This window comes from Pygocentrus nattereri, chromosome 9, assembly GCF_015220715.1.
Source record: "Pygocentrus nattereri isolate fPygNat1 chromosome 9, fPygNat1.pri, whole genome shotgun sequence".
Classification (NCBI taxonomy): Eukaryota; Metazoa; Chordata; class Actinopteri; order Characiformes; family Serrasalmidae; genus Pygocentrus; species Pygocentrus nattereri.
In genome coordinates, this window is record NC_051219.1 from 25,863,655 (window position 1) to 25,872,391 (window position 8,737).

Below are 8,737 nucleotides of genomic sequence, written 5' to 3' on the forward strand. Positions count from 1 at the left end.
GCCATGTGAAGAAGCAAATGCCCTTCTAAATCTAATGACTGCTTGTGCCACAGTTGGCAGTAACAGCTGTAACCAAACAAATGCGATAACTTGAGTCTACACCACTGTGGAGGAGTTTTGCTCCATCTTCTTTTCAGAATTACTTTTTTCAAGCATGAACGGCCAATTTAAGGTTTAATTTGCCACAGCATCTCAGTGGGATTTATGTCAGGACTTTGACTCAACCACTCCAAAACCTACATTTTATTTATTTTAAGCCATTCAGAGGTGGACTTGCTTCTGTGCTATGGATCGTTGTTCTGCTGCAAAACTCTTGAGCTTGAGCTTTAAGTCACGAACTGATGGGCAGACATTCTCCTTCAGGATTTTCTGATAGAAAGCAGAATTCATAGTTCCATCAGTCATGACATGTCACCCAGGTCCTGCAGAAGCAAAACAGCCCCAGACCATCGCACTACCACCACCATGTTTAACTGTTGGTGTGAAATAGTCTTCTGTGTTCCCAGCTCCTTGTATTTCTGGGGTCCTGTGTTCCCAGGGGTCTGCGTTCTCAGGGACCAATGTTACCGGTGTTCTATGCTCCTAGAGCCCTTTTTTTCCCAGAGTTGGATGTGCCCAGGGTCATATGTTCTCAGGGTTGTATATTAGTATATCATTAGAAATCAAGGTACAGGTATATATTTCATTCATCGAGGTACAAACAATGTAACTATCCCTCAAAGGTACAACAGCAGGTTTAAGGTCCAACCTTAAATATGTTTTTTCCAGATGAAAAGCACATATTTCTACCTTTTCATAACCTAACAGAACAAAACAAAAGCCTGGAGATGAGACGGGTGTGTGGAGTCAATACAACTTAGAATATATAATTTCAATGGATTATGGTACAATTATGTTCCCTGGCTAAAGGTACTGAGATGTACCCTTGAGAGAACCTCCCCAGTGACAGTTTCAAACCTTCTCCTTCTGAGAGTGTAGAGCAGTATGTTCCCTTAGTTCTATATTTTCAGGGTTCTATGTTCTCAAGACCCTACATTCCCAGAGTTCTAAGTTTCCGGAGTTCTGTTTCTAAGGCCCAATATTTATAGATAACAGTGTGTTATATAGTGTCAGGAACCACAAGTCTGTTGGAGATTACATTTAATAATGCAGTTTGCACAATGCTAATTTGGTGTAATCTTTCATTATTTGCCTGCTACATTAGCTTCATAGTTCCAGGGCTAAAACTAAAGAAACAAAGTTCAGACACCAAACATGTTCTGGCTGATTGACTACATTTGAAGTAAGAAGTGGGAAAAATGAGATTTTTCCTTCAAACTATCACTTTAGCATGCACCTTGTCTTGATGACATTTTTTCTCACTTAATTGAGCTGGGAACGTGTATTTTAGTCTCTTTCTCTAGACGTGGGAACGTGTTTCATCATTTCTCGCCTCTCCCTCAGTTTCACGTCTCCGTTCTCCCGCAGGGCTGGTGATAACACTTGCTGTAGGTTTCATCAGATGGGCCTCTGCATATAGCCCTAACAGGTACAACATGAAAGAGCTTATGGAGTTAAAAAGCAACTCAGAAACATGTGTTTCCACCAGGCGCTGGAGTGAGTTTCATGTTCATGAGAGCACCTGAAGAACATTTCTGTTTGTGTCATCATTTTGTGTTTCACCATTGGGAAACAGATGAGACCTAAACCATACCGTTCACACCTGGTTGTTTCATGTTGCTTGAGTTTGAGGATTATCCACATTTAAAAGAGATTTAAATACAGATGCTAAAATCACTTTGGCCCCGTTTACACCTGGTTGTTTCACGCGTCTTGAGTATGGGATTATATCTGGAGACATAATAATAATATAATCTATCTACATTATCCCCCCCCCCCTGCAAAAATGCAGCTGTAAATGCACCCAAGTTACATTTAAAACAGATTAAATTCTAGTTGCTCAAATCACTTCAGCCCTGTTTACACCTGGTCGTTTCATGTAACTTAAATTATAGAGCACAACATCCATTCATTTGCAGAATTTAACATATTGGAAAACAAAACATAAAATATAAGATGCACCATAACTTGGTTGCACTTGTCTGCACTTTTTTTAATTTGACCAACTTTTGCACATGCCTGAATCCATTGTAATACTTTTACTTCTGTTCATACAAGTGTGGAAAAAGTGAAAAGGTGTGGATCTACTTTTTCAGCAGTAGTTTTTTTTTTTTGTTTGTTTTAAATCTAATTCTCTTTTTTGGCTTTAATTTTATTCTGCTGTGTTGATTCAACTCCTGTTTCTCTTTACTGTTTACTCCTATTACTTTGTAGCTTTATTATTTTTATTTTAGACCAAAAATAACCAAAAACAGGAGAATGTAACTTTACACAACACTCCTGCACTAAAAGACATTGGATGTACTGTTTCACTGCAGTTCTATAAGTCACTAAGTACATAAAGAGGAATTTCAGCATAAGGGGTTAAATGGTTAAGATGTAAACAGAGTCATTCAGAGTGGTTTGGTGTGAAATGCCATGTTCTAGAGAAACATATAGTGTCAGAATTGTTCACAGTGGTGGTGATGGGAACCAGACGTCAACTTCTAAAAGAAAGTTACTACATGAAATCTTTACTAATGTGCTGTCTGATGCCTCAGACTTTTTATATTGTGCTTTATCCAACACAATCATGAAACAGTTTTTCAGAAATCAAACAGTGAATTCTTAACCATTTCATGTAATAATTTTCTGTAAGAGAAATTTTAGAGGCGGACATCTGGTTCCTATCACCACCACTGTGAACAATTCTGACTAGACAAGATCCTTTAGAACCACCAAACCACTCTGAATGACTCTGTCATTTCTCAACCATTTAATTTTTCTCAACATTGTGATAAATCAGTGGAATTCCCCTTTAAGTGGCTTTTTGAGCTGCTGCTTTTGTAAATTTCATAAAACTGTTTTTTGGACAGGTACACAGTAAAGTCAGCTGTAACTATGAATATGACTGTTCTCGTTATTCATTACATATCCAATTTAAGACCACATTTAGTTGTATGCAAAGGTTTAGGCACCCCTGGTCAAATGACTTGTTTTATTTGTTGATACTATATTTTAAGATTTTTTTACTATGTCAAACTCAGCAAATTAATTGAGATTTAGCACTAAAATGTTCTTTTAAAGTATGTTTTGTAGAGAATTTGTGAACTTATTTACACTTTGAAAATCAGCAATACAGAATTTCACTGGGAGGGTTTACACAATTGCATGCAGCTGTATTCTCAGCATCATATCAGAACCTCTTAGCTGTTTATTTCATTAAATAAGTAAAAATTAAAAATAATAGAATTTATTTCACAACATTTTGTGATGAATGGACCAATAGAAAGGGTCGAAAAAAATGACAAATTCTCATTAGGTTGAACTGATTGTTTCACAGTTTAAATAACCTTACTATAGTGGTCCAAATCTGGATTGAAATATGATTTTTGTGCTAATACAGCAAAAAAAATTCAGATTTGTGCCGTGATGTGAACGCAGCCACTGAGCGAGTTTGGAAATCCAATCAGTACAGCATGTTTTTCACGTGGAACTGTCTTGTAATCTGAGCAAAGAGTCAGCAGAGGGGCAAAACAAAGGTCATCAGGGATCAGCACTGTTTGTACAGACCGAAGCCTTTTCAGCACACCTCTATTGATCATGTGAAGGAGCTGATTACAATATCAAGCTCTCTAATCAGTAGAATATTGATAAGTTCGATTCTCCACAGCCAAAGGCAAGCCAAAGACAAATGCAAGCCTGTCTGAAAGCCATCATCTCAGGCTGACCATCATCTCTCTGGAATGTGGAAGGTCACAGTCTTGAGTCAAGTGGAGTGTCTTAACCCTTATGAGTCATTAATTTTGTTGTAACATTCACACATGATTACATCATCACAGACATCATACGGACTTATGCCAAAGTTTGGGCCCCTCTGGTTGGTTTTCTAAGTGTAAATAAGTTACACCTCCTCTAAAGAGAACACACGTCTGTACATTTGTGGAAAAATTCCTTCACAGATATCAAAGTACAATAGCATCAGCTAATGTCTCCAGAGCGCTAAATTGATGGAAGGGTCAAAATAACTATACCCAAAACACTAGATTAGCCATGTTGGCTGGAGATGTTAAAACTGCTCACTAACAATAAACTAGTTGGCAAAAAGCTAAATAGGTCGTCATGGTCTGTAATGCCACTGTAGGCATTTTATACAAACACCAGCTTCAGTGAACGAACATCTACCTGCTGAGTACTTGCTCTCTCAGATGCTGACAGCTTTTGAGGGAGAAAATCAACAGTTGCTCTAAAACTGGCTGTAGCAGCAACTTGAAGCATGAACTGCACGTTAACGTTAGTCAGCAGTGCCAAAATGCAGACACAGAGGTTCTTTTCCTCCATTTTTTCCTTTGTAAACTACACAAACTCATTTGCCTTTTGCTCATGGTCAGCCGACAAACCACTGAAAATGATATACGCTTGTTTTTAGTTCAAATTGGAACACTTGAGTGAGCTGTACGTGCTGTACTCATCATTATTGTCATTATTATTGTTTTAGAGGAAGCCGTGTTGCCCTGCACCGAGCACTTCCAGTACAAAAGAAGCGGAAATGTGAAAAGGGCTTTTTGCCACTCAAGAAATCACTAAGGAACTAAGGAAACTCTTAATTTTTCATTCAGTCCAGATCGGAGACACTTGTGAAATGGAGTACAGAGCGTTTACGGCTGCTGAAAGTAAAGTTGGAAAGTAATGATGAAGATAACGGATTTTGATATAAAACATATGAATATGATGTTATATGGAGAGACATTAAAGGAGAATGTAAGAAGATGCACAAACCTCAGATCACAGGGGGTAATTAGCAAAAGAAAAACTACCCCCTGCTATGGGATTGTTTATGTTACCACAACCACACCATCAGTCAGGAGGCTTAGTGACACAAATGTCTGTATCCCTGGTTTTGTTGTCTCTACCTCTACACAAGTGACAAATCTTGGAGTAATGTTTGATTCTACATTATCGTTTGAATCACACATTAACAACACATGTAGGACAGCCTTCTACCATCTTAAAAACATTTCTAGGATTCGCCCTTTTCTCTCTTTCACTGCTGCTGAGACCATAGTCCATGCATTTATAACTTCTAGGCTTGACTACTGCAATGCTCTGCTGTCTGGCCTCCCTGCTCAGGCTTTGAGCAGGCTGCAATATGTGCAGAACTCTGCTGCTAGGGATCCTGACCCATACAAGATCTTAGGAGCATATTACTCCAGTCCTTAGTTGTCTCCACTGGCTCCCAGTGAAGTACCGCATACAGTACAAATTACTTGTATTGGTATTTAAATCCCTGCAAGACCTTGCCCCATCTTACCTAAGAAGTCTGCTTCAACCCTATACGCCAGTGCATACTCTTCGGTCCTCTAGCCTCCACTTGCTTGAGGTCCCACATTTTAAGCTAAGCACCATTGGTAATAGAGCATTTTGTGTCACGGGTCCAAAGCTGTGGAATGGTCTTCCTGATGAACTGTGAGCTTGTTCATCTGTTGATGTTTTCCCGACTCAAAACTCATCTTTTTAAACTAGCATATGGTTGATTCTATGTGTTTGTGTTATGGTTTTGTATGTGTCTATGTATGTATGTTCATGTTCTTACTTTTTTATCTACCTTCTTTTTTTATTATTTATTGTACAGTGTCCTTTGGTTTCTTGAAAGGTGCTTTTAAATAAAAAAAATTTTTAATTATTATTATTATTATCTCTGAAATTTCCACACAGTCCTGATCAAGCAGAGAGTTTTTCTAGCTTCTCACTCCATTTGAATTATGGAGTTTTTATTTATTTCCAGGCCATTGATCAAGTCATATACCTTTAGAATCACTGAGGTATTTTTAATAATCTTAACCGAGTTGATGCCCCGTTCACAAGAACTGAGCACAGTACATTCTGACCCATCTGCACTGCAGTTTAATTAAAAAGTAAAGCAAAATTATATTATATACATAGATATAACTCCCAAATTGCTGAGCACACGTGAACAAGCCAGTCATCAGCCATAATTCAGCCAGAGTTCTGCATGTTATGAAAACATTGATATTTCAAATATTTAGTTCATTGAGTGCTATGAACTAAACAATACAAGGTCAAAAGAGCAATGTGTACAAAATCTGATTTTATAATGTCCATATAGTGCTTGGACCCCAACTGTTGCCACTTTTCATGTAATCTGCAGATGGTTGTTTAGCTCTCATAGCAGTTACTGTCCACAGAAATCATGTTCAACATCAATTCCAGATGCAAGTTCAATGAAAGCTGATTGCTTTGGCTGCTAACACTGACAATTAATACATATTTACCATATTTACATATTTTCCACCTAGCATTCAACAGCTAATGAAGAAAGAAAGAGAGAAACTTGCTTCACTGCTGACAAAATGCTGTCCTCTTTTCACATCTCAGTAACATTATCTTAGCTCTGATTGGTCATAAATGTCCATCATTCAAAAATGTCATGAGTTTATGTATTGTAGAAAACCTTTGATCTTGCCATGGAAGAGATTCAGGAGAGCAGGGTTTTGCAGAAATAATGATGATTTTATTAAAAAGAGAGTGCTCAGTATACCTGCCTTAGTCTCACCCCAATCTAATCAGCAGCTTAGACACACAGGTTTTATGCTATGCCACTGACCTGCCACTCCCAATAGAGTCATACAGAACAGTGTGTCATGAATACCTTACTCTGTTCAGCCCCAGGACATCCTCTTTAGGGTGTGTTGTAAGGCCTTTTGGTGTAATTGTTTAAATCATGAGAAGAGAAATGGAGGTGGCTTCTTAACCCTTCAGCATTGGTAATGTTTAACAAAGAATAACAAGTAAGACAAAGGAAAATAAACAAAAAAGTAGAAAGCAAATCAAAATAAAACAATATCCCAACAGTATGCACAATAATAATGAACACTTGATGTTGAAAGTTATGACCACTTCTAAATGCTGACCTTATGCTTGGCTTTGTTTTGTTTTTTTCCCCAAATTAACCACCACTTTGGAATAAAGAGTCCCTAAAAAGTCCCTAAAGAGACTTTGAGCATTTTCTTGGTGGGGTCTTCAGCACTCTCGTGATGCTACATGTTGGAGTTACTGAGGAGAACCATAGGGAGTCTGCCAGAGAGGTGCGGTGAAGATCGTAGAACTCGAGCCAACCACAGGCATAGACCAGATAATAAAGACAATATAAAATACAGTTATAATACACACCAACCAAGAGGGCTTTTGTACAGTCTGAGGGCAAAGAGGCTGGAGCTCAAGTCCCCCTCCCCCCAGGGGTCTATCTGTGCACGTGCCTGAATAGTGTTGTAAATCAGCCTCATTCAGTTTCAGCTTCCACCGCTGAGTATATTGTTTGTCATCATTTGCCATATCTGTAACACCTCAGAGCAGAGCGAAACCCCCCCGAGCAGCATCGCATAAACCGTGCTGGCAGTAATAGCTCAGTAGGCAGGGATTGATCAGAGTGCTGTGTGATGGCGAGGACAGTAATGGGCCAGCGGAGGGCCTGCTGCCCGACCTGTACAGCATGACATGCACACTGTATCAGTCAGATCAATAACACGGCCCACACTGCAGCCTGGCTATAAAGCATGACTTCAGGACCCCTTTAACTGCCCGGTGTGCTGTACACCCCCACACCCGCACCATTACATGTGTGGAATACATATCATCGCTGTCTGAATTTAATGTTGTACCTCCAAAATGGTATTTTTTCAGGAGCACTACTACTTTCAACACTACCTTAAATGGCACCTCAACATTTCTGTGTAATTATACACTCCGTTTATCTTCAGTAAGAAAGGACTAAAGTGCTGTAGGCTGAATATGTGGATGTACGCAAATGTGTTGGTTCTCGTGACATCACAAAAAACTATGAGTTTGATATGAACTGGGAAAATATGCTTTTAGCTACAGTGTAGCAGTGAGCTGGAGTTTGTGACAGGAAACTCTAAAGCTTCACTTCACCTTAACATTCTTTTCATTTTTTTCTCTAACCACCTCCACGAAGCCTGCAACTGTTGTACTTGATTGTAGACATTTTTATTATGGTATTTCGGTATGTTTTAGCTTTTATTTCCCTTTTATTATTTTTTATTTATTTAAATATTGACAAGTTACTGTTTTACAATGTCTACTTCTTTTTATTTCATTAAAGATTTTCTCATTTATTTCATCCTTATTTGATGTTAATTATTAAGTTGTTATATTGTTGCAATTTTTATAGTTAACTTTTTTCATTTTTTCTATGCATACCTTTCCAGTTGTGGTTATAATTACTTTTTTTTAGCATTTGATATGTTTTTACTATGCAGTTTTTCAATCTGCTTTCTGTATTGGTTCAGCTACATTGTAAATGAGGGCCTCTTTTATCACACTCTTTAAATAAAGGTTGATTGATTGATTGATTGATTGATTGATTGATTTGATTGATTGATTGATTGACTGAAACATATGTAGCTTATTTTACATAAATAGACTGTATAAAACATTTTGGGACTTTAACAGTGTTTATGTTTAGGTGAGACATTGCTTGGAAATTTCATTGAAGAACTATTGAAGGGCTGAAGGATTGAAGGACTATTCATGCATTGATAACATAAAAAGCTGAGGTGATTCATAATTCACAGGCCCCAAACGCACAGGCACACAAATGCACACCCTGTGTGCTTAGACG